General features: G+C 37.5%; 1 protein-coding gene and 1 pseudogene across 1 annotated transcript in view; both read right to left on the bottom strand.

The window, feature by feature from the left end:
- ADAM12 (ADAM metallopeptidase domain 12) overlaps positions 1-26473 on the bottom strand; it is a 2765134-nt gene that overhangs the window by 1083013 nt on the left and 1655648 nt on the right. The window lies entirely within an intron of this gene.
- On the bottom strand, positions 4477-4587 carry LOC122789502 (annotated as a pseudogene).

Here is a 26473-nt window from a genome sequence, read left to right as displayed (position 1 = left end):
TTCCTTAATAAACCACTTTTTAAACTCCTTTAAGTCTATTCTATTATGTATGTGGTTAACCTATTGCAGGAAACCACAGTCCAAGGTTTAAATATAATATCATATGCAATATTATTATGATCTGATAAGGGGCATGGATGAGACCACTTTGATTTCTCTAATATAGAAACTAAATATTTGACATAATGCCCCTATCTATTCTAGACCGAGTTCCACAAATATATGAATAATGAGTGTAAAGCAATGAATCACATACAGAGAAGTTATAAATATTTTTACAAGTAATTTAACAAAATTTAATAAATCCTTACATGTAGAGGATATTCTATGCTTAATAGATGCACTCATATCTTTTTCACTTAATAAGCAATCAAAATCACCAGCCATCATCAGACTTCTTTTCCTATTTGAAATTACAATATCTAAATATTTTTGGTAAATTGTACTCAATTACTAGAATCCATTAAACATTCACTAAAATATAAAGTATTCTTTGGATTTCTAATATTGCTATACACATAATCCCTTTGATCTCACTAAGTTTTGACAATTGTAGGCATTAAAATGGAATTTATCCAAAGAATTGCTGCATGTCTTATCTTTTCTTTAAAATAGCATTGACTCGAGAGAGAGATGGTGACAATTAACATGACTCCCCAAACCCATGTAGAAAATGTGAAAAAGGGGTTGATGATGATGATAATGATGACCTTAAATGTGCAAATGCATAAGTACTTCAACAAGAGACTCCTTACAATCCATATCTTCATATAGGACACCATAAACAATGTGTAAACTCTGACCTTACAGCCAGCATCCAGCATCATAGTGCATGCAGTAGAAACCATCAACATTAACAATGACAAAATCAAAGCAACCACTGGAGACCAAAGCAGGAAAAAACAAGAGAGTTTGAATATGTGTAAAGATAAGAAAAAGATACTTGCTTTGCAACACATACAACTGTTAAGGCAGTTACTAAATCTTCTGATTGCTGGTCCTGATATGCAATTGCAGTCTGTGAAGTATACCAGCATTCAACACAGAAACTACATAGACAATCACCGCCATAGCAATCTATATTTCACTCAACAGGATCAACAAATCCACAATCAAAGCATCTATCAAAATACAGCCAAATTCTTCCACTTGAACCAAACACCAGGGAAAAGAACACAAGCAAAAGCAAGAAAAATGCTCACGAACATGATGACCCAATACACTCGTTGTATATAAGTCTGAAAATGCCCCCACAGTCAAAACTGCATAATCCCACCAAAAGACAGCACACCAGTGCATCACACACACACACACACACACACACACACACACACACACACACACACACACACACAATTTGTTCTCATATATCATTATTGATGTAAGTTAAAGTAGTGAAAGTAGAAAAGGAAAAAAAGCAGTGCAATTCAAAACAGAAGGAAAGCAAGAAAGCAGAGACAGAAATGCAAAAGAATTATAATGAATATGTTAATAAATCTATGAAACAGATATCACACTGAATATGCTAAAGACAGTATTAAATAATTAATTAAGCTAAAGTTGATAAACACAGAGAAAAATTATCTCACAGTTTAGTTGATTCCTGAATTTATAGACATATATAGATAGATACTCTTAAATGATCTAAAAATTAAATACATTTGTATCTATATTCCTACATACAGACATATGTACATATCATCATCAACCCCCTTTTTCCCCATTTTTGCCATGGGGTCGGAATATCATGTTAACTGTTGCCATCTCTCACGATTCAATGTTACAATTCTGCCTTCTTTCACACTCAAGTCTGACTGTCACAGATCTTCTCTCAGAAAATCCCTCCATCTCTTTGCTGGATACCCTCATTTCCTCTTGCCTTCTTCCTGTCACAAATCATCTTCACCAGATTGTCTTTTGCTTTTCTGCACATGTGCCTGAAAGTACTGCATTCTGTTTTCTCTGATTTTTTTTTTGCAATTGGAGCTACTTTGGCTTCTACTCTTATGTCCTTATTTCTTCATGTATCCCACAGTGTACATCCTACCACTCATCTCAGGCACTTAATTTCCATCACATCTATCTTCCTCAACTGCTCTGTCTCTATTGCTCGGGTTTCTGTACCATACAGTAGTACTAGTCATACCACTGTTTTGTACACCTTACTTTTCAGTTTCTTTGGCATTCTTCTGTCATATACTACACTGAGCACTCTATGCCAGCTGGCTGCAGTCCTTCTGATTTTTATATATATATATATATATATATATATATATATATATATATATATACATATATACATATACATATATATATATATATATATATATATATATATATATATATACATATATATATATATATATATATATATACATATATATTTACAGACGTATACATATACATGTTCCTGAATACTGCTCGGGTTTCTGTACCATACAGTAGTACTAGTCACACTAATGTTTTATACACCTTACTTTTCAGCTTCTTTGGCATTCTTCTGCCATACACTACACTGAGCAGTCTATGCCAGCTGTCTGCAGTCCTTTTGATTATAAACACATACATATACAGACGTATACGTGTACATGTTCCTGGATACAGACATACATACATACACACATGCATTTATATATATATATATATATATATATATATATATATATATATATATATGGATCTAGGCCTTTTGATCGAAAGATCAAAAGTCCGAATCTATTCCCACCGAACACACTAAGAAATGCTTTCATTGAAAAAGAGCTTTCGTTAAAGTGTGTTAAAAAAAAAAAAACAAACAATTAATGTTTTTGCAGGGGGGCAAGCCCCCCTGTGCCCCCCACCCCCCTACTTTAATATTCTCCCTCCGAGATCGCACTACAGTGGGGAAAAGGGAATTTTTCCCTTATCCGCACTATAGTATGACCTCCGCAACAGGCATACTTATGCGAAAGTGCTTCTTTGGTGAAAGCACTTTCGCATAAGTATGCTCACCCATAATGGATTTGGACTTTTGATCTTTCGATCAAAAGTCCTATATCCATAGATATATATATATATATATATATATATATATATATATATATATAAATATACACACATGCATACATACACACACACACATATACATTTATAGATACAGATATACATGCAATGCACATGTACACATGCATATGCATACACAGAAACATACATACAGTCATACAAGAATAAGCATTATGTATACATACAAATATATAAAACAAATGGGAGACAGAAGGGTTTTAACTTGTATTTTAAAAAAATCACATTATACAGTTCAGATAACAGATCAAGTTAAATTTGACTAAATGTCTAAAATAAATATAGCACAAATATTCATTTGTCCTTTAACTTTTTATTCTTTTCATTATTCTTCCAACCATTTCTTTCAGCATGTCTCTTCAGTGATGTAATACTCCAATCCTCCAGTCTGTATCTTCTGTTTGGTCTAAAATTTTGTGTTTTTAAATTTAAGTGACAGCATTATCTAATGAATAAAAGGCTTTCTGACCATCTGTCAGAAAAAGTTTTAACTTAGCTAGAAACAATAAGAGTGATTTAATTCCTATTTTCATGTTCTTTTATTAATGGTAAACATGCTTTCCTTTTTGCAGTCTCTTAGGATGAATAATCATCATCAAATTTAATTATGTTATTGCCTGTTTTAGTAGAAGAGATATACTAAACAGTCTAACACCAATTCCTTATCTTGACAGGAAACAAATCTGGCAATGACAGATCTTGGTGGAGAACTTTTTTTTGTAGAGAGATTTGTGAAAGATCTTTGGGGTTTTTCATTTACAAAGGACAATGCTTCTAGTAAAATTTAAGATTTTTTGGAAGCCAGGAGGTTTTTTACCATATTATTTCCTTCTTGCTTTTCAAGTAATCAATACATTCTGAAATTGTTTCTCCTTGATCGATTTTCAAGCTCATCTATTCTGCCTAGCAATGCATTGTTTCACTTCAAAATAAATTTAGTATGATTTTCTCCTTCAGCCACTCTGACATCAATAACATTTAGTGCTTCTTCTATCCCCAGTATCTGAAGTTACTGCTGCTTAACCATTTCATTTAACATTACTATTTATTGCATTCCTCTTTAATTGTATCCATTTTATATCCAACTTATCTATTTTTAATTAAAGATCTTGAATATTAGTGAGTAAAGACTTTAAATCTTTTTCAACTTACAACTCTTGTGAAGCAGTTTTAAACAAAACAGTTCCACACCTTCTGTGTGATGTTTTGACAGGAAAATTATGAAGAAATGAGTTATTTCTTAAATAAACATCTTCAAAAGTTTCTTATGACAGTTTCTTTCAAATTTAACAAGTTTACAAAATTTTGACATATAAAATCCTGTCAAAAATATTATTAGGACAGTAAAGCAAATTACTGTTGCTGCTAGCAGTTTACCATCTTGACCACATACACCCTTTTTTCTGGTTTTTTTTTTTTTTTAGTGTGGGAATGAAAAATTCATCCGACACTCATAATTGCTCTCTTGCATGGAAGTCTTTAGTAAAAGGTGAAATATTTATGCATTCTGAAAAGAAACACGAGTACAGGAGTACTCCTTTACTTATGGACAAGAAAGTCATTGAAGAAATTCTGAAGCACTCTTCACTCGAAATGATGAAATGGGCTGCCCAATAAGCACACAGGATGAATGTAAATTAGGGTATATTATGAAATATAACAGACATACTAATATGATTAAAATATTATATGTAAAAACTGGACCATCTTACAACTGATTGAAGATGTTAAAATAGGTAAACAACCAAAATGTATTTATAAGAGAAAGAAATCTTAAACAATATTTATGCTATAAGGATTTGCTTGTTTTTTTGTGTTCTTATTACCTGCACTTGCTAAGAAGTTTGTTTGTTGTATTTTTACTGTTGAGGCTGCCCACTCAAGTGCGCTAGCCTGTGCATAAAGTATACTGTGATTTATCTGCTGTTTTCCTGAAGAAAAAAAAGAAAAAAAAAACAAAAACAATCCTTGTTTCCCACCTTTCGTTGACTAGAATAGTCCCTATACAGGCTTTGCTGTATTTGGGACTCTTGGATAGTTCCTGTGTTGCCCATTTCCTTACTTGGAAAAAAGGAAGTTTCATTGCTCTCCAGTGGGAGTGGGGAGCCTTGAACATCTTATTTGCCCCTGAAGGAGTGACCTCAGCACTAGAATATGTAGTAATTGGCCGTTTTGGGCCATTTCTAGCTCTTTGAAGTTCCTTGCATAAAAAAACCCACCTAAGCGCGTTTTTTTCGCTTATCCTACTCAGCTACAGCTCCTCGTGGTCCTGCAGAGTGGTGCTAGCAGCAGAGAAATAAAAAGATTGACTGCTATCCAGATTTAAGTATATTTTTTTCTGTATCTACCTGTGCAACCTTCTTTTTTTACAGAAAAGCAAGCTACACTGCTGATATAACTGTTCTAAGCTTTTTTTTGTGTTCTTATTACCTGCACTTGCTAAGAAGTTTGTTTGTTGTATTTTTACTGTCGAGGCTGCCCACTCAAGTGCGCTAGCCTGTGCATAAAGTATACTGTGATTTATCTGCTGTTTTCCTGAAAAAAAAGAAAAAAACAAAAAAAAAATCCTTGTTTCCCACCTTTCGTTGACTAGAATAGTCCATATATAGGCTTTGCTGTATTTGGGACTCTTGGATAGTTCCTGTGTTGCCCATTTCCTTACTTGGAAAAAAGGAAGTTTCATTGCTCTCCAGTGGGAGTGGGGAGCATTGAGCATCCTATTTGCCCCTGAAGGAGTGACCTCAGCACTAGAATCTGTAGTAATTGGCCGTTTTGGGCCATTTCTAGCTCTTTGAAGATCCCTGCATAAAAAAACCCACCTAAGCGCGTTTTTTTCACTTATCCTACTCAGCTACAGCTCCTCATGGTCCTGCAGAGTGGTGCTAGCAGCAGAGAAATGAAAAGAGTGACTGCTATCCAGATTTAAGTATATTTTTTCTATATCTACCTGTGCGACCTTCTTTTTTCGCTGAAAAGCGAGCTACACTGCTGATATAACTGTTCTAAGCTTTTTTTTTGTGTTCTTATTACATGCACTTGCTAAGAAGTTTGTTTGTTGTATTTTTACTGTCGAGGCTGCCCACTCAAGTGCGCTAGCCTGTGCATAAAGTATACTGTGATTTATATGCTGTTTTCCTGAAAAAAAAAAAAAAAATCCTTGTTTGCCACCTTTCCTTGACTAGAATAGTCCTTATACAGGCCTTGCTGTATTCGGGACTCTTGGATAGTTCCTGTGTTGCTCATTTCCTTACTTGGACAAAAGTAGGTTTCATTGCTCACCAGTGGGAGTGGGGAGCCTTGAACAGCTAATCTGCCCCTGAAGGAGTGACCTCAGCACTAGAATCTGCAGTAATTGGCCGTTTTGGGCAATTTCTAGCTCTTTGAAGTTCCCTGCATAAAAATACCCACCTAAGCGCGGATTTGCGCGATTGTGCGCATAGCGCAGCATCGGGCAGCAGTGGTTAATTGGGTTTAAACTATTCCCAGCTCCACAAAGTCTGCTCTTCACTTTTTTCCCTTAGAACTGCTCTATTCTCTCAAAATGAACACCCTATACTCTAGCTAAGGCCCAGCACTTGCACAAAAAAGCAATTTTACAATCTTAGCACTAATAATCTAAAAAGCACTACATCCTCACAGACTCTCTACGGTCATCTTGTCCCCCATTGGTCCTTTTTAATTCAGGAACAAGAGTTCCCTATATTACTCTAGCATATCCAAAGGCCAGTTAATGGTTTCCTCTCCAGTCCAGCTGGTGAATCTGGGAATATTGAGGCAATGTTACAACTGCCTCATGTACATGGACAACTCTCTCCTCCTCCAATCAGGATCAAAAATATGTGAGAGATGAAACTATATAGCCAAACTGGAGGCTGAACTCTCTCAACTCAGAACTGGTGTAACCAGTCAGGAGGAGAAGGTAATCTCACACAACACAAATCCAGTCTCACATAGCCTTACAACATCAGTACAACATCAGCAAACCAAACACAAACACACAAAAACATACTCAGAGGCTCTAAATAAAATTCTGCCTAAGCAGCAGAGACCTCCAAAGCAGACATCCAAGCAAACGCTACCACAAAACAAATCATGTGCAACACATAGTTCACAAAGTCAGTGTGCCAAGCAGTCACAGCCCTTAAGGCTGAACAACACACCAAATACACTCGTAATAGGTGATTCTATAGTCAGACACACTGATGTCCCGCTCACCAGGCTGAACAAGGAGAAGGTCACAGTGAGCTGCCTGTCGGGCACTAGGATCCGCCACATAACGCAAGCACTCAGGTCACTCCAAAGTAAGTACAAATATGACTGACCTGAGACATACCTCACTCGACTACATGAAAAGAGACATAGAGGAGCTCTCTGATCACGTAGCCCAGGCCAGTATGACCCTGTCCTTTAGTAGCATATTACCCTCACCTTGAATGATGCTGCAGTACAAAGACAAAATGATCGATTTTAACAATTGGCTAAAATTTTGGTGTCATTCAAAGGGGATCCAGTGTCTGTCAACCTGAGATGACATGCTCGACAAGCCACGCTGCTTCGCTAGGGACGGCTTTCACCTGTCACCCCTGGGCTTTTGGATATTGGCAAAGGCTCTTGCCACCCCCATAGTGCCTTTTTTTAGGCAAGGCTCAAAAGACAAATCCACCTCCATAAACAACACATTGAACAAAAAACTAAGGGTAATGCTGCTAAACACCAGAAGTCTTAACCTCAAGATGCATGCACCCAAAGCTCTCCTCAGTATGGAGAACATCGACATATGTGCAGTGACAGAAACCTGGTTCAAGGCTCCAGAGAGCACCCCAGCACTACCAGGTTATACCTCATACCATGCATTTTGGCCCCAAAACTCGGACCGAACCACAAAAGGAGGGGGAGTATCCATTTTTATCAAGGATACCCACACCTCCAGGTTAGTGGCATTGCACAAAGCATCGGAGACCATCCATGTGCAACTAACAGTGGGCAAAACTGCTTTTCAGTTTATAGCATGCTACAGACCACCCTCTCAAAATCAGGAATCCCACTTGGCTTTCCTGAAAACACTGGAGAATATGAAGATCTCTCCAAACACCATCATATTGGGAGATTTCAACTACCCAAACATAGACTGGGAGCATTACTCAAGCCCCAACACCCTAGCCCAAAGGTTCCTGGAATATATAAACTCAAACGCCATGGAATAATTAGTCACCACCCCCTCAAGAGGGGATAACATACTCGACCTGGTCATTACCTGCATGGGGACTCTGTGCTCCATACCAGAAGTAAACCCCTCATTGGTAAGATCAGACCATAAATTAATCTCACTAGATATCCAAAACCCCTCCCCACCCCCAGCCCAGAAAACCACAGTGAAAAACGTCTCAAAAGCGAACTTCACACTTCTCAAAACAGAGGTGGAATCCTTCAAGGCCCCCGGGACAGGGGAAGCTATGGCCCAAACAGCTGAATCCTATATAAACGCATTCTATGGACACCTCCAGGAATGCATGGATCATGCTATCCCTAACAAAACCAAGACCCAATCATCCAAAGGCAGGCGTCCAGTCTGGTGGACCCCAGCCATAAACAAGCTGTACAACAGAAGAAAGAAGCTACTACATGATAGAGCAAAATCCCTAAAAGGGAAGGCATCTCTGATCAGTACTAGCAAAAAATTACGATCCCTCATAAAATCCTCCAAGGCAAGCTTTGAGAAAAAAATTGCAAAGGACACCAAGGACAATCACAAGGCTTTTTTCAGCTATGTTAGGAACTTGGGGTGCAACTCCCAGATATGCTCAGAGTTAATTCTAAATGACAAAAAATTCACGGAACCCATAGACATTGCCAACATCCTGGCAAACAGGTTCTGTGCAAACTACCCCCCCCCTAAAGAGCAAGTATCTATCCTGGCAGAGTGTTGCCCTCCTAGCATCTCAGATGCTCAGGTGAAAGCAGCCCTCTCCAAAGCAAAAAACACCGCTTCAATGGGACCAGACGGTGTCCCCGGTTGTGTACTACATGAACTCCAAGAAGAACTAAACCCTCATGTAAAAATGTTGTACAATCTCAGCCTTACTACAGGATATGTACCAAATGAATGGCTTACAACAACAGTGGTCCCTCTCCACAAAGATGGTGCCTCAACAGACCCTGGAAACTACCGTCCCATAAGTCTGACTAGTCTAGTCTGCAAGACTATGGAAAGGATCATCATGGAACTTATAAACATCGACATTGGGGACCTACAGACACTAGATCCTACCCAATTCGGCTTTGTCAAGGGCAGATCCTGCCTCTTGAACCTGGTCGACTTTTTTGAAACAGTCACCAAGGCCATAGATGAAGGGAAGGTAGTTCACACATCCTATCTGGACCTTGCGAAGGCATTTGACACAATACCCCACTCGGGCATCATAGATAAGCTATCCAGCTTAAATATAAACCCCTATGTCACAAGATGGGTTGAAAACTGGCTCAAAGACAGAACCCACAGAGTCAGAATTGCTGGAGCCATGTTTGACTCAAAACCGGTCACAAGTGGTGTACCACAGGGCTCAGTCCTGGGACCTCTCTTGTTTGGTATATACTTCTCCGAGGTGCAGGCCAGCACGGGTGGACTGTGGATGACCAAGTTCGCAGAAGACTGCAAACTGGGAGCCATAACTGACTCTCCAGCCAACATGAGCATCCTTCAAAAAGGTCTCACAGAGACGAATAACTGGTGTCAGAGCCACGGTCTAAAGCTAAATGCCAAAAAGTGTATAGTCATACCCTTTGGCAAAAACAAAGTACCCACAAATTATCACTTAGGTGGAAACTCACTAAGCACGGAGGAAGTAATTAGGGATCTGGGGACCCAAGTTGATAGTAATCTCTCCTTTGACAACCACATTGCCAAAGTGGTTAGGAAAACTTTCTACATAGCCCACCTTATCATGAAAGGATTCACATCTAGATTGAAGGAGGTCATAGTGCCCCTTTATGCGGCCCTAATTAGGCCCATAATAGAATACAATGCCCCTTTTGGGATGTATCTTAACCGATACCTGCAGCAACTAGAAAGACCCCAAAAGTACCTCACAAAGAGAGTCCAAGGACTCAAACAGATGCCATATGCGGCTCGGTTAAAAGAACTCCAACTCTACTCAGTTGCATACCGCCTACTTAGAGGCGACCTATGCCTGACATATAAAGCAATGACCAACCCAGAATTAATGAACTTGCTCCACCTCAGTAAATCCAAATCTCTTAGAGCTACAACGCTCGAGGGATCTGAACCTCAGCACAGAAATAAACAGAACATGTTGGAGGGACAGATTCAAAACCCAGAGGCTTCCCTTACTCTGGAATAAAATCCCAGTCCAAGTTAGACAGAGCCCCTCACTGACTCTCTTCAAGAAGAATCTTGATGAGTGGATGGGGGATTGTAGGTTTACCCCTGGGATTACTTCAGTGTCACTACTAGACAGAGGCATGGTAAACTAACCTTAGAAAGGGTTCGGTAAACTCGAATCGACGGGTGGTGAAAGCCAAACTCACTCGGGCTAAGCTTATAAATGCCTCAGGGCAGATAGCCTGGTATGAACCTATGAGTAATATAAAAGCTGAAAGTTAGTGAATAAGAGTGGGACAGCTCCCTGTCACAACTGTATATACTGCATAAATATTAATACTGACCCTTCTTTTAAGCATCTCATCACAACAAAGGAATTTGTCTTTCATGTTTTTGCTGCATGTAATACTCAGAATGTGATTTTATCTTGCTAACTGCACCTCCTGTGATTGCTTTTACATAGGTAAAACTAATAAGAAATTAAAAGAAAGGATAGGGTCGCATCAAAGAAAAGTTGAGATGAATGTCCTTAGCAAACATATTTTAGCTGTGAGCCTTCATCACAAGTTTAAGTTTAATGTTTTACAAGTTGTCTAATGCAATGCAAGAGGATGTGACCTAGTGAATAAAACAGAGATGATCGCATATGATTGGGTCAATTATTTTAGAGTGATAAAATGCCAGGATTGAATAGTACCAATAGTATTAAGCCCATATTGAAAAATCGACATCAATATGTATATAAGTAGCATTTGTTTTTATTTTCATCGTAATATTTAATATACTAATACTTATATAATATATTTTGTTTATATTTGGGATTCTGTTATAAGTTTATTTTTATGTGGTCCTGCGTTATTTTTATATATGTATGTGTGTTTCTTTTACTGTGCTGTTTTATTTTAATTGCATTTAGCTATTTAATAACCCATGTGATTTTAAGAATATGTTTGATTGGCTGGTGTAGATATTTAAACACTGAGAAGATAATGAAATGTATAATTGCATTAAGAGAAAGTTTTTGTAACTTGAAAGCTTTGCTGTGTTTTATTATTTTACTCATTAAAGTAGTGTTTGGCATTGAGCTCTTTTTTCTTGGATATACTTGTTGCTTCATCTTCAAGAGCTCTTTGGACACTAGGACTGGTTGGTTTTGTGCATTTGTTTTATAGTCCTTTGTATGTAATGGATACAATTTTAATTAATTAGATAATTTTTTTTTCTATATTGTGTTATCTCCAGTGCAGTACTGGGTAAATCCCACTTTCAGAAGGTATATGAGGTGATACATTGTTTCATATACAACATGCATATAATAAATCAACAGTGAGAATTAAATTATTTACATTGAGGAAGTCATCAGTAAAAACACATACCAGATGTTGCACCTAGGAATACTGCACACATACAAATATTAGGGACAACATTTAACATATGTCGGCTATAAGTAAACAATTACCATAAATTACTGAAAGCAAGTATAAAATACATACTCCACAAAGGAAACTGATGCTTAAATTCAGAATCAGTTGTGAATTCAACAAAATTCACTTTATTATGTGTATATGTATGTAGTATTTAGTGTGCATGTAAGGTATAGTTGTACCTTACTGAGTTCCTTTCCAGCAATTGTTAGAGAGCCTCTGATGCCCTGTTCTTTGCTAATATAACTCCTGTCTTAACTTCTTTCTTAGCCAACCAGTATTCCTTGCTAGCCTGCTCTGTCCTCCTTTCTTTTGATGACTTCCTAGACTTCTACATTCCATCATCAGCTTTCCTTATGCACCTTATTTCCATACCTGGCTCAGCCACATCTGTTCTGTAGTCCTCACACATGCTGTTCTGAGGAGCTGCAATTTTTCTTCAACTCCAGCTATTTCCTCCTCTTCTTTGGGTGCTAGAGCCCTGAGTAATTCCTTGAAATGTTGTACTTTCTCTCTAGTCAACTTTCAGGTCTTCACCCTAGTGTCTGTTGATCTTAGAGCCTTTTCTTGCCTGCAGCTGATTGTGGTTTATGCTGTGGATCATTTGTTTTACTGGGGATGACTTTGAAGTCATTGATTCTACCCCTGTTCCCTTTCTTTACTAGGAGACAGTCCACCTGAGCTGCATGTTGGTCACAGTGGTAAGTGATCTTGTGACTGTCTCTCTTTCTGAGCCATGTGTTGCCTTCTATCAAGCCATTTGCCAGAAAGAAGCCTAGAATGGCCTCTCCTTCTTTATTCTTGTTGCCCCACCCACATGGACCCAGGCAGTCCGCATAACCAGTTCTGTCTGTCCTGTTATGTGTATTCAAGTCACCCAGTATTAACGGCAATTTCTGTTGCACTGCTTTATTTGACAGGCTCTGCAACTGCTGTATGAATGCACTCTTTTCCTCACTATCACAACTGTGCTGTGGGGCATAGGCTGAGATTATGAATACTGCCCTATCATTACACTGGTATCTGTCATTAATTCTGATGATACCCTCACTGCCTTCTGAAGCCTCTTTCACACCACAATTCTCACACTTTTCTAGTCTGCCCTCTTCCTAAGTAGTAGACTCTGGGGATACCAAGCCAAGTGTCTTTGCTGCATTGCCCTTCCACATCTTGTCTCTTGGGTACACAGAATGTCCAACCTCCTCCATACCATCATGTTATCCACATCCAAGCTCATCCTGTCAGTGAACCTACATTGAGTATAGCAATTCTTAGTTCATGTTTGTCAGGCTGATTGGTTTTACTTCCTGCTTTCACTCAATAGAGCTATCTCTGGTAACCCAGGATGGGCAACTGGACACAAGCCAGCCAGTAGCTTATTGCACCAGGACTGCTGGGCTTTATGCTGGACAGCCACTGGTGAATAGGGGCACATATACCCCTTCCACAGTTAGCTTGTGTCCCTCATGTAGGTTGGAGTAGGCCGGGTCCTCAACCCACTTATCACTAACAAATGCCCATACCGATTTGGTGACATTAGTCAACATGAACAAATTACCTACAGCCATATTTTACACCATCAGTTGGTTAGCCTTTCCATGGCATGCAGTCTGTGATCTGTGTTTTCCTGTCTTGAGGATACTGCACAACACAGTAGATGCCCAAAGTGGTTGGTCTATAAACTCTTCCCCTACTGAGCACTATGTAGAATTGGTGCTGCTGCCCACAGCTCCATTCATTGATGATTTTGTGATGGAAACATTCAGCATGTTTTTTGGAGGTGTGAAAAACACCACAGAGACACAGGAAGAACATGCAAACTCCAAACAGGCATTGGCCAGAGGTCAGAATTCAACCCCGTTCCTTGCACATTGGAGGCAAAGGAATTAACAATTACGTCAGCTGGCTATCCATACAATTTCTTTTAATAATTTGCATATATCAGAACATACTATCTTAAATATATATCTAATAAGCAACAGTAATAAACATTTGTAATATATCATTGTGCATGCAAATGACAAATAAAAATGCTAGACCCTAGATGTTAATTTTGTCTAGGAGTACATCTGGAGTAAGCTAGATATTAATTTTGTAAATACATACTACATCTGAGGTGGTCTAGCTATTAATTCTATGATACATCTCAGGTAGCCATTAATTTTGTAAATATGTACTATATCAGGGATGACCCACCTGATAACTTTGTAAATGTACAACACCTGGGATGACATATGAGTTAATTTCATTAATGTGTAATGCATCTGGGATAGCTTAGTATTTAATTTTGCAAATGACTATTTTGTGGTGACATGACTGTTAATTTTGTAATTGTACTGTATCTGGAGCACCACAGTGCTGCATTGACTAGGATTACTGAATCACATCTCTTGGTCCTTCTATTTAGCTCCAAGGTATGGTGCTTTTGTGCAGAATCTGCATGTCTTCCCTACTGTAGTTACCCTTGCATTTTTGGTCTGGCTAGTGAGTGAAATCCGTGGTAAGTTCTTTTGCCCATTTAACGTATAAATAAATTAAATTCAAACTGTACATATTTTATCATTGTGTGGAGCTACAGTCACTGCATTATTAACATACTTTCAGTTTGCTGTACCACGATTCTTTATTTGAATGGAATAATTGAACTCTTTCATAAATTCAAAATAGTAGATTGAGTCATAGCACTGAAACACAGCTGACATTTAGGAACCCAATTCCCTCTTTTTGAAATCTAAAATTCCCACATTAAAAGATAGCCAGTTCTTAGCACCTAAATTAAATTACTTATCTCATTTTATTAATAGGTGCTTACTAGGTTCAAAGTCCAGAAGACCACTGCTATATTTCCCATTTTCCTAATCTAGTATCTTATATGGTTAAGTGACTTACTTAGAGTTACACAGTAGTCAAGTGGAGGCAGAAGGAATCAAACCCTGAACTAAATGAAGTGGCTTGTTAATGGGTCACAGCCTTAATCCTATGTTCTATCAGACAAGTTCAGTCTAAAGGTCCAGATAGTCCTCCAGATCAACAAAGATTATGTCATACATGTCAGCTCCCAGCTCAGTCTACACAACAACAATATGTTTTAAAAAGGCATCTTAGAATGTTCAGCAAAAGCTACTATTGTGATAATATCACAATGCTGCAACTTACAAAGTATTCCAACTGAAACAGCCTAATTCTGATACAGTTTTAGTAAAACCATCCATACATAACAGTTTCTTTACCAGTCAACATGTTAATCAGCATCGGCATCTACCCCCTTTTCTTATTTGCACATCAACAATGACCATTACGTAGAGCCAATGTTTACACCATAAGGTAGCTCAGTCATGAATTATTAAAAACTCTGTATTATCCACCCAGCACTACAAGGGTCTAGATCACTCTGCAATAAATCTTGAAGAAATTTGTCTCACCAGGTGCACAGCAGAATGCACATTACAATGTATTTACACATAGGTCTATACAAGTTGTTTATAATTGGACAATTCATCGTGTCCCCATTCTAGCACATGTAGACCTTATAAGTCTAGCAGATATCACCTATACACACTAATCACTTCATAGAACAAGTGGTTATCAGAATGTTACCAAAATGACAAATACATATGGTGCCATATCTCTTTAACAGAATCTACAGCACTAAATGAAAAGCCAAGACTAATCACGAGAAACATCTGAGCTTATTAACAAACACACTCACTCTTCATACGATGTAATGATGTAGTACAACTCTTTCAGATCTTGTGTAGAGTGGAACGACAGTCTGATGTTCAGTCCTCCTAATAACTCAAGGACAGAAAGCATAATCTCAACATATTTCAAGTTTGATGAAAAAGTCAAAATTAAGTCAGTGCTACATTTTAGCAGGTTTTCTCTCTCTCTCTTCATATATATATATATATATATATATATATATATATAAATATATATATATAAAACAGGAAATGACATATCAAACACATTGCCACCTCTACTTCAAATTACCATGATCTTATATCACTACAAAAATAAAGGGCCAGATCTGTGGAACTCCCTCAATGGTGCTGAGAGAAGGTACCTGTCTGTTCCATCAGGGACTGAGACACGGAATGGGACACACTACACAAGTAGGGTAGGCTGAGGATATAGGATGATGCGGCTATAGGGCAGTTCTCTTGTCTGAAGGAAAGATGTGTAGTTCACGTCTCTCTCTGTAACTTTTGTTGAAGGTCAGGATGTGCACATGCTACAATATGAGGAGGAGGACTGAGAGACATTTATGGATATGGCACACAGGTGTACATGTCTTACATGCTAATGTCACTGCATGTCCCTTACATGTTGCAGATCATGATCTGTTGCCATGGAATGATGATTTTATTGTCTCCCTGATGCTTCTCACATGAGTTTTCAAATCCCTGGCCCTAGAAATTACTTGCTCCAAGGAAATACCTTCTTAGAAGTCCAAAGACCTGCCTAGTAGAAAAAAAAAAACAGCATTCTACAAATGGTACTATGAATGCATTTACAGAAGGATAAAGCAGGTGGGGAAAAGTACAGAACAGCAGTGTTCAGTGGAGGGGGGGGGGGGGTCCATAAAAATAAAGGATGATCTCCATTTTTAACAATTAAATATTTTGGGTATATTGCATCTTCACACTAAGCATGATTATTATATCATTATAGTGAAAGAAATTAAAATAACTATCATAAACTGTTATTCATGACTGCCTGTTTAGACAATCCATGCATTGTAAGATTCTAATTAAAAGTCAACTCACAGATCTCCAGGTAATTCTAGAAAATAAAAATAAAGAAATGGACTTATGACAAAAATTATATGATGTGCATATTTCAACAAATTAATATAGGCACTTACATATAGGTTTATATTATTTTGTCAACATTGTGGAAAATCATTATACTTATGTTACTGTTGATCAAGGGGTGGCACAGTGGTGTAGTGGTTAGCATTGTTGCCTTAGAGCAAGAGGTTTATCCAGTTCGATTCTCAGCTGGGGTGCTTAGTGTGCAGAGTCTGCATGTCCTCCCTGCATTTGCATGGGTTTCCTCCGGGTGCTTTGGTTTCCTCCCACATTCCAAAAACATGTAGTAGGTGGATTGGATGCTCTAAATTGGCCCTAGGTGTTAGTATGTGCATGTGGCTGTGTGTGTGTTGCACCCTCCGAGGAGGGTTGGGCCTTGGGCTAACAACCTGAGCCCATAAAACCCGGAACTGCTACAGAAACAACAAGTGCTGAAAGGTGCTCATTGCTGATGTACCACATGGTGCATAAACAGGAGAGAGAGAGAGAGAGACTGTCAATCAAGATTTCTATGGGAACAGTCAATAGCCTACTGTAACTTGAGCATAAGTCTAAGAATGTATAGTAAGGAGATGAGCCTACATGTACAGTAATGATCAACTCAAGTGTCTTGGGATGCACTAAGTTGGTAACATTCAGTAATACAATGTAAATCTGTTCAGAGCACCTCAGAAATTTAACAGTACACCATGCCTCCAGCACACACACTTTCCTCTATGTTCAAACTTCAGACACTGACAAGTGCCCCCCTCCTCCCAATATCAGAGGCAACAGCCATTACTGCAAATAGTCATAAGTATAGAGCAATACAAAGGAGCAGCTACATTTTTTCAAGTCCTACTGTCTGTAACCAGCTTTTTCTACCAATTAGCATAATGTTATCATACTGAGTTCAGCAGTATCACAATGTTATAACAGCATTTAAGGCCTGCATTTCACCAACTTTATATAACTTTCTAAGATATGTGTACAGCCATCATAACACTTCAGTGAAGATTCTAGTAACTGACAAACGCCAGTGTTCCTCAACAAGCCACTCCACCCTTAAGCTGATAACAAAGTTCCAAATTTAGTCACAAGACTCATAATGGGGATACACCCACAACAAATCCGATATTGTCAGTACTTTCACCTCTCTGTATACTCAGGTATCCATATCACCTACAAGATGTGAGATGAATCAGCTGACAAGGTACTATAATCCAATACCAAACAAGACAAAGGAAGATGAAGGAACAGAACAGAAAGGATGAAGACATCTTTCATCACTCAGTGCTACACATAATAACAGCAGACAGTATACTCATAAATGACATGAAAAATCTATGCCTCCAAATCTTAGATCAAACACACTGCTATTACAAAAGTCAACTACATAAGCTGAAAAACTGTCTTAATTATAGATCAGTCTAAGAAACTTCTGCAAGATTCCAAAATTAGAGGCAAACTTGTTAACCACCAACTGCGCCATACTTGAAGTGAACCACTTTATCTGAACACCTATATTTTTTTAAACATTAACCAAGAAGGACTCAAATATTTCCTTATAAACAAAGTAAAACTAAGTAGTTATGTAATTTTCATGTAGTGTTTTGACTTTATTTTATTTCAAATCAAAGGAGTATGTTAATCACGGTTTAAGTTGTTGCAAATTCATACTTATTTTATTAATAATGCTGTAAATTAGTTAAGTCTCTGTCACTCCTCCTTTTGCCTTTGCTCTTTTCAATTACCACTGTTTTTGTAATAAATCCTATTTTCATATTATGAGGCCAAAGTATGAGTTTAAGTTTTTCTAGCAGACCTTTCCAGAAAAACATTCTGGGTTTCCTTCCATAAGTATTGATTATTTTCCTGAAACCCAAGGCATCTCAAAAGAAAGGATTTTTCTGGGAAGCAGCCCCATTTATCCAAGTCTCATGGCCATATGTTATTAATAGGGCAACCATAGCTGTGACTGCATAGAGCAAAGTTAACAATGTAAAGCCTTAGCTCTTTAAAATCATACCATATTTTCATGAATATTCTTCCAAGAAGGATGTGCCTTTTAATTTCATGATTACAGTCACCATTTAGAGAGATTTCTGACCCCAGGAAAATAAAATGAGTCCCTGCTTCCACTTCTTTCCCATCTACTTGGGAAGAACTGATGGTACTAGATAATAAATGTTTAGTTTCATTGATACTGATCCGCATGCCAGGTTTTTCACTTTCCACTTTCACCTTCATCAACAGGTTCTCGAACCCTTCTTCACTTTCAGCCATCAGTGTAGTATTATATTTATAGCTAAGATTGTTAATATCTTTCCCAGCCTCTTAGATGCCAGCATCTAATTTGTGCAACCTGGCATTCTCATTATATATTCAGGATATCAATTAAATAAGTAGAGTGACAATATAAAGCCTTGTCACATTCTTTTCTCAAGCCAGTCAACCCATATTCAGTTCTGTTGCTTCTCATTTTGCATACAGATTCCTCAAGAGGCAAACAAAGTGATCCAGTATCTTCACTTCTCTAATGAGCTGCCACAAACTGTTAAAATCAACTCAGTCAAGGATTCAGAGTCAGCTACAGTACAGACAAATATTTTTTTTTTATTCTGTATTATACAGGGCATGTTGGCAATTTGATATCTGGTATAGTGCAGCAAGCAAAAGTGTAGTCCAAATTCAAACACAATGCAGCAAACAAAAGTGATGCAGCAAGCAGAGATAAATCCAACTTTGAACTCAAGTTTAATCCAAATTCAAAACGTAAGCACTTTCGTCCCTTAAAACATGAATACAGGAACTTCATCAGACAAAGTACTTTATATTCAGCTTCCTTTTAAAAGGTAAAACATGTGACCTCACTTCCTCTTCTCCATTCATCTACAAAAAAGTTTTTAAAGGGACACTGTTTTTTTTTTAAATGCAAGTACAACACAGTAAGAAACTGCATGCATAAAACCAAATAAATAATGCCATGCTATGCAAATACAACACAATAAAAAGCTACATTTATAAAATAACATAAATATTACTATAGTTTGTCATGTTATCTAAACATGAAGAACAGTTGTTTTAAAATCCTAAAATGCAAAAAGAACATTTAAGCCATCAAACTCTAGCCTACTGAATGTGTTGATAAATAATTTAGGTATTAAATACTGGACATTTAATATTTAGCAACATCTTAGCCTTTCAAAGCTTCAAGTTTTAATAAACTGGAAATTGACTGGGTGTCATTCAAGCCTGGCCAATGAGAACAGTCTAATCGGATTTGCCAACTTAATTCTGCTTTCACCAGTAAATAAGGCCATGCTCCACCTTTAACTGAGGGAGATAATAATTCTAATATAACAACTCAAATTTATGTTCATTATATTGCCCTATACGTTTAGCAAGTGCATTAAGTGGGCATTGATCCCTGATATTCCTAAGGTGTTCACTTATTCTGTTTTTGAGCTTGCACTCCATTTTTCCAATGCAAAAGCTTGAACATAGTTCTCAAAGGGCACAAAAAACACTCTTTCAGTGGTACAAGAAAATCTGTTTCTAATTTTTATTTTTATTCCGTTGATGTTTACTTCATTAACCTCCAAAATATAGGAACAAAATTTACAGGACCCACATTTGTACATGTACCCTGTACGTTGCGCCTCTTTTTGACGTTCAAGTAGTGTTTTGATGTTATATCCTTTCATGAACACACATGTAGGTTTATCATCTAGAATTGTTTTTATATTCCTTTCACATACTAAGAGTTTGCAATTTTTCACTAGTATGTCCTTTATAAAATACGCATCAGTGGAAAAACTGGTTATAAAACATGATTTAAACTCCTTTCCTTTTTCAATTGTTTTAACAACATTGACTAGAGTGGTAGACTGCAGGCTCAGATCTAACACTAATACTACTTGTATTAACTTCAAAATTTGCATCTACATTACATTCAGAATTTAACAAGGCTACAAAGTGTCCACTTGCTCTTTTTTCTATTACTTCATTCATGATGTTTTCCACTAAATCAGATGGAGAACTTCTTTTCAAAAACATTTCCTTCAAATGACTACATTCCTTTAAAAAGCATTCATTTAATGACACCATATGAGCTGCTCTTACAAATTGTCCCTTAAGGACTCCTTGTTTTTGGTGGAATGGATGGCAGCTTGTGTAGTGTAAAAAATTGTTAGAATATGTATCTTCATGGTATATTTCAGCTGGAAATTTATTATGCTCCAAGTCTTTTTTAAGTAAAATGTCAAGGTAAGCAATTTCCTTACTGTTCACAGAATGCATGATTTTTAAAAAAGATGTAGAATTATTTATATAATCTAAGAATGGATCTATTTGTTCTCTTGGGCCATTCCAATGGATGAATATGTCATCCAGGAAATGGGTATACATGTGGCAATGTTGGAAAAAATAGACTCAAATAAGAATTTCTTTTCCCACTCCAACATTACCACATTTGCGTACATGCCTCTGCATTCCATGCCCATTGCTACTCCATCTATCAGAATGTAATACTCATTGTCAAATACAACATAGTTGTTTCTTAAAACTATGTCTAAAAGTTGTTCCAGCATATTAATTTTATCTTGTCTAACTCCCTTTGACACCAGATAGTCACAGAACCAATTTATTCCTAAGTCGTGAGGGATGACAGAAAAAATCTTTCTTACATCAATTGTTATGAATTTGCAAGAGTTATTAAACTCAATTGTATTGATTTTCTTTAAGAAATCCCATGAGTCGATGCATAATGAAGGTTCAGATTTTAACAAATACTTTCGCTGTAGATCTAAGAATTTTGCCAGTGAATGTGTTATAGAACCTCTACCATCGACAAGGGGATGGAAAGGGAGTTGGTGTATGTCCCTTATGTATATTTGGAACCCCAAAAATAGTAAGTGTGATTGGAAAGTCTGTGGTTAAAAATCTGTGTTCCTCTAAAGTGATGAGCCCATCAATGAAGAGGCCTTCGAGAAAGCCACGGACTTTCCTGTATGCTCCATTTAGTTTGTTCAGTGAACTGTGTACATATGGTCTTACTACTCAAGATTTCTTTCATCTTCTTTGTGTAATCTGTTTTCCACATAAGGACAACACCATTCCCTTTATCCAGTTTCATGATCCTCAAATTAATGTTTGTTGACAAAAAGTTAAGTTCCATTTCTTCCTCAGCACTTAAGTTATTTTTAGTTCTTTGTTTATACATATTCCCACAGTGAGTCCTGATGCCCAACACACATACCCTTTCAAAAATGTCCACAAAGGGGAGAGTTTGGGGATTATAGGTACTAGACATGTGTAAAGGATGCAGAACATTCTCTATCCCTTGAAACATCAGATTCAAATTAAATTTTCTGACGTACTCTTAAGTACATGAGTGTATTCACCATACTGGCTGGTTTATTAGGAGTAAATGTGAAGCCTTTCACCAAAAGGTTACAAACATGAACATTTAAATCAAGTGTAGTGAAATTATACACTCTAAAATCACATACAGTGTTAAGATGAATGGAAACAGCTGGTAACAAAACTGTCTCAGTTGTGCCCCCCCTGAAAGTCTCTGCTGTATCTTGAAGTGGAATGTCAGTATTTAATAACTCTCCTGTTTCGCCTTCCAGGTGCCCTTGTATTGTCCTCTGTTCCCCCTGCTCCTCCTTTGTTGGAAGTTTTGTTCTTGTTGTTTCCCATACAATGGGGTTGTTGGTTTTTGATTCGCTCTGTCTCAGGGGAGGATATTCCTCTTCATCTAAAAAAAAGAGTTATCCAAGTTGTTACTTGCTCCCTGATTCTCAGAGTAATTAGCTAGTTTGTTACTAGATAAAGGTCTCCCATTCAAAGTCCACTCTTGAGAACGGGGAAGGGGGGGGTAAGCATTATTATTGTTGTTGTATTTGTTTTCATCTCTAGCAATCTTTTTGTATTTCCTAGTTTTTATAGTGTCCATTTGCTCTTCTATAGATCAAAAAATATGAGTGTATTCAAAGTTATTAGTAGCAAAAAGGGGGGGGGGGTCTTGAATGATTTTGCTATCTAATAGTTTTACTTCATCCCCCAGTGATTCAGTTTGTGTATTGTTTTTAATTACCATGTCCATATACTCAAATCCAAAATGGTCAAATAACTGGAGAAGTTCTCTATGAAATTGGGAATTTATTATAAGACCTGTTGGGTAGCGCCACATTCGCAAACCCTTAGGAATAATTCTCCTTTTAATGCACTCCTTGAAATAATGGTTGTCCAATTGTAACTTTAAGCAAAATGTGATCTAGTTGATTCAGTCGATTATCTTTGTGCATATTTAGGATAGTAATTAGTATGATTCATGTACTACACTGGCGTTAACGACCTGCTAATATAAGAAAAGTGAAAATGTTAAGGTTACTCCACCCTTACTTATTATATATGAAGTAATGTATGCTTTACACCACACATGCTTCCACCTCTCATAATAATAACATAGAAGCTCTTATTCTGTATAATTTTAATATGACACCTCTCTCCCCCTGTGTGTGTATGTATATATATATATATATATATATATATATATATATATATATATATGCATGTATGTATATGTGGAAAAGGATTTACTTGTTAGTGGTTGACACCAATTGTATTACACCATAAAATTATGTTATGCAACTAGCTCCAGTGGTATGGTACAACTATCTTTCATAAGGCCAGTGAATGCACATTATGGTATGGTGAAGTGTTTTTTTATCATCCTAGTAGGTTAAATATTATTAAATAAAGTAAGCCAGAATTGGTCTCCTACACTGGTTTGCACAGTATCACACTGCCACAGAAATGGCATGTACAAGTCATAAGGTGCCTGTCCATTATCAGTATGGCACAGAACAAGTATGCATAAAGGAATTAGACTTGTATACAACATGCAATCATTTTTTTAGTATCACACTGTCCCCATTCATTTAGCCTGGAAGTAAATTTGACAAAAGAAAATATGTATGTGAAATCACCTGACTAGACAATACCCACTGTGGACAGCATAAGAATTATCTGAAAACAAAAAAATGTTTGAGTTTATCTGGCAGTTTAGTGAAAAGTTTCATTTGGTAGTCCTGTGGTAGGATTTCCTCAGTCTTTATTTGCATCATGTATGAAATTCATTTAACCAGGCTGTGTTCCTGCATTTACCCTGAAGAGAGGCACTTCTGCCAAGTGGATTTCCACAGTTGAAAACAAATATAAAAATGTTTGCTGATGCTGCATTGTTACAGTGATCCTGTCATTTTGTTACTGTGCATAATTAAATAGTAAAAATGATTCTATATTGCTTAAACTTGAGCTCTGAGTACAAAATTATATGAACACATGTGAAAATCAAAGCTGTAGACAACTGAATTTATTGTTAATGGCCTGCAAACACTTTTTGTGGTAGAAATAAAGATTTTACAACCCTTTAGCAATTTATTCCACATTACAAAATATCAGGGTGTAAATATGTTATAGCTATCATTATTTCCAAATGTGCAGATTGGGTCAGAATCCATACTTACTGTCTGACCCCTCTAGCCAGAGGGAAATAAATGAATTTACAGACTACTGTAGTAGAGGTATCATCATTACAACACTATCAAAACGAGCAAATAAAAATCAGAACAACTGTGCACGAATACAGTAACACGTAGCACCTGCATTTGTTCTTATCTGGTAAGTATTATTTTCCAGTTAGTGGAGGTTTGATTTCCTTAGCCTAGTGCTCTTCCGGCCTGACACAGTAACACATCCTGTTTTAAAAAAACATTAATTTTGCAATGTCTACAAAAATAAACTTGGGTCAGTTGCATACCATTCTGGGTTCCCTAACTGCTTTTCAACCTATGTCCTTCAAAAGAAGGCCATTCCATTTATCCACTAATTAATTCTTCAGGCTTATTCTGTGTCATGTGCTATATGTGTTTATTTTGTGCCCTCATTTGCATGTGTCACTTTACATGGAAAATGTTACAATGCATCAACTATCAACAGTTATTTTAGTGTTTGAACTAAAGCTGAGGGATTTCAGTAAGTTTCTGGCACATTAACCTTCCATTCCTGATGAACAATAGTATTGTTTTTTCTCTGCTGCATTGAGGGGGGTACTGTCTGTATTTTTTTTTCACATCATATCCCCCATTTTTCATCCCTGGCTGTTTATATACATATGTTCTCTCTCTCTCTCTCTCTTTCTCTATGGATGTGAGTGTGTGTGTGTGAGTGTGTGTGTGTCAGTGAAGCTTCATTTCATAGGTTCATAGGGGTTTGTAGATAATGACCACAAGGACCTTTTTAAGCCTAGCCATGCATCCCAAATCTCTGACAAGTTCTGATACCCTTGATAAGTGCAAGCAGGGGCTTGGGAGATGAAACATTTACATGCAGGGGCCTGGGAGATGAACCATTTCCAGGTTACCTGTGCCCATTAGAAACCTAGGTGGTAAACCAGGGATGAATTTCCTGTTCCCCATCCAATTGTCCAAGTTACATTTGAATTGGGTTAGGGAGGAACTCTGCTTAACATGGATAGGGAGCTTGTTCCACAGAAGGGGTAGCCTCTGGGATACATACCTGTCTCTCGAGCAGGTCCTATTTGTATAACAGGCAAGGTTTAAGACTTTAGAATGAGTAATTATGGGGCTGTTTGTTTTGAGGATATGCAGAAGGTCCATCACAGTGGGCTCTGACAACACCTTGTACGCCAGGCATAGATCTCCCCTCAACAGCCTGTAGGAGACAGAATACAAGTTACTTACTCCCTGTATTCTTTTAGTGAGGAGCCTCTGTGGACATTCCAATTGTTGGATATGCTTGGTTAGGGACACACCAGAGGGGGCATTGTACTCAATGAATAGCGAATACAGTGGAATAATCCTTGGACCCAGATGCCATACCTTTTTTTATAAGTGACTTAACACAGAATGATTTTCTTCACTACTGTGGAAACGTGATAGTCAAAGACTAGATTACTGTCTATGTGTTCCCCCAAGTCTCTAACTACTGAGTCAGCTCTTAAGAGTGTGTTGTCAATATGATAGTTACAGAGGTGGATGTCTTCCCAAAGGATAATATTATACATTTCTTGGCATTTAGTTTTAGTCCATGGTTCTGACACTAGTCGTTTGTCTGTGTCAGCCCTTCCTGAAAAACATTTGTGTCAGTAGGAGATTCACTGACAGCTCCTAATTTGCAATCATCTGCAAATTTAGCCAGAGGCCATTGATGCTGGCCTTTACTTCAGAGAAGTAAATGCCAAAAAGGAGTGGTCCCAGGACGGATTCCTGAAGATTTGTGCTTGTGACTGGCCTGTTTGTAGAGGTGGACACCCAAAATCTTACTTCCTGAGTCCTATCTGTGAGCCAGCTGGCTATCCATCTTGTTACATAAGGGTTTTACCTAACCACTTTAGTTTGTCAACATTGCCCAAATGGGGTATTGTGTCAAATGCCTATGCCTTAGCCATAGACACACACACACACACACACACACACACACACACACACACACACACACACACACACACACATGTATGTGTGCATATAAAATATATAGTAACTTGATTAAAGTGTAGCTATCATTCTAAGTCTTTTGGATTAAGCACTTGGGCTTCAGACCAGTTGTTTTACATTAGGAAGGTTTGTGGCATGCACTGTGGTGGCAGGACAGGTAGCCTTCATCCTTCTAAGTTGGGAACTGCTGATTGAGAGCCAAGTGTCTGTTATTCTTAAAGTGTATTAGTTCTGGTTTAAGCACTTGGGCTTCAGGCCAGTTATTTTACATTAAGAAGGTTCGTGGTCTGCAGTCTTGTGGGAGAAGAGGCTGGACTCTGCCCTTCTGAG

Source organism: Protopterus annectens, chromosome 14.part0 (genome assembly GCF_019279795.1).
Source record: "Protopterus annectens isolate FY-2018-M chromosome 14.part0, PAN1.0, whole genome shotgun sequence".
Classification (NCBI taxonomy): domain Eukaryota; kingdom Metazoa; phylum Chordata; order Ceratodontiformes; family Protopteridae; genus Protopterus; species Protopterus annectens.
Note: the sequence above shows the minus strand (reverse complement) of the source record. Positions and strands in the feature narration are given on the sequence as shown.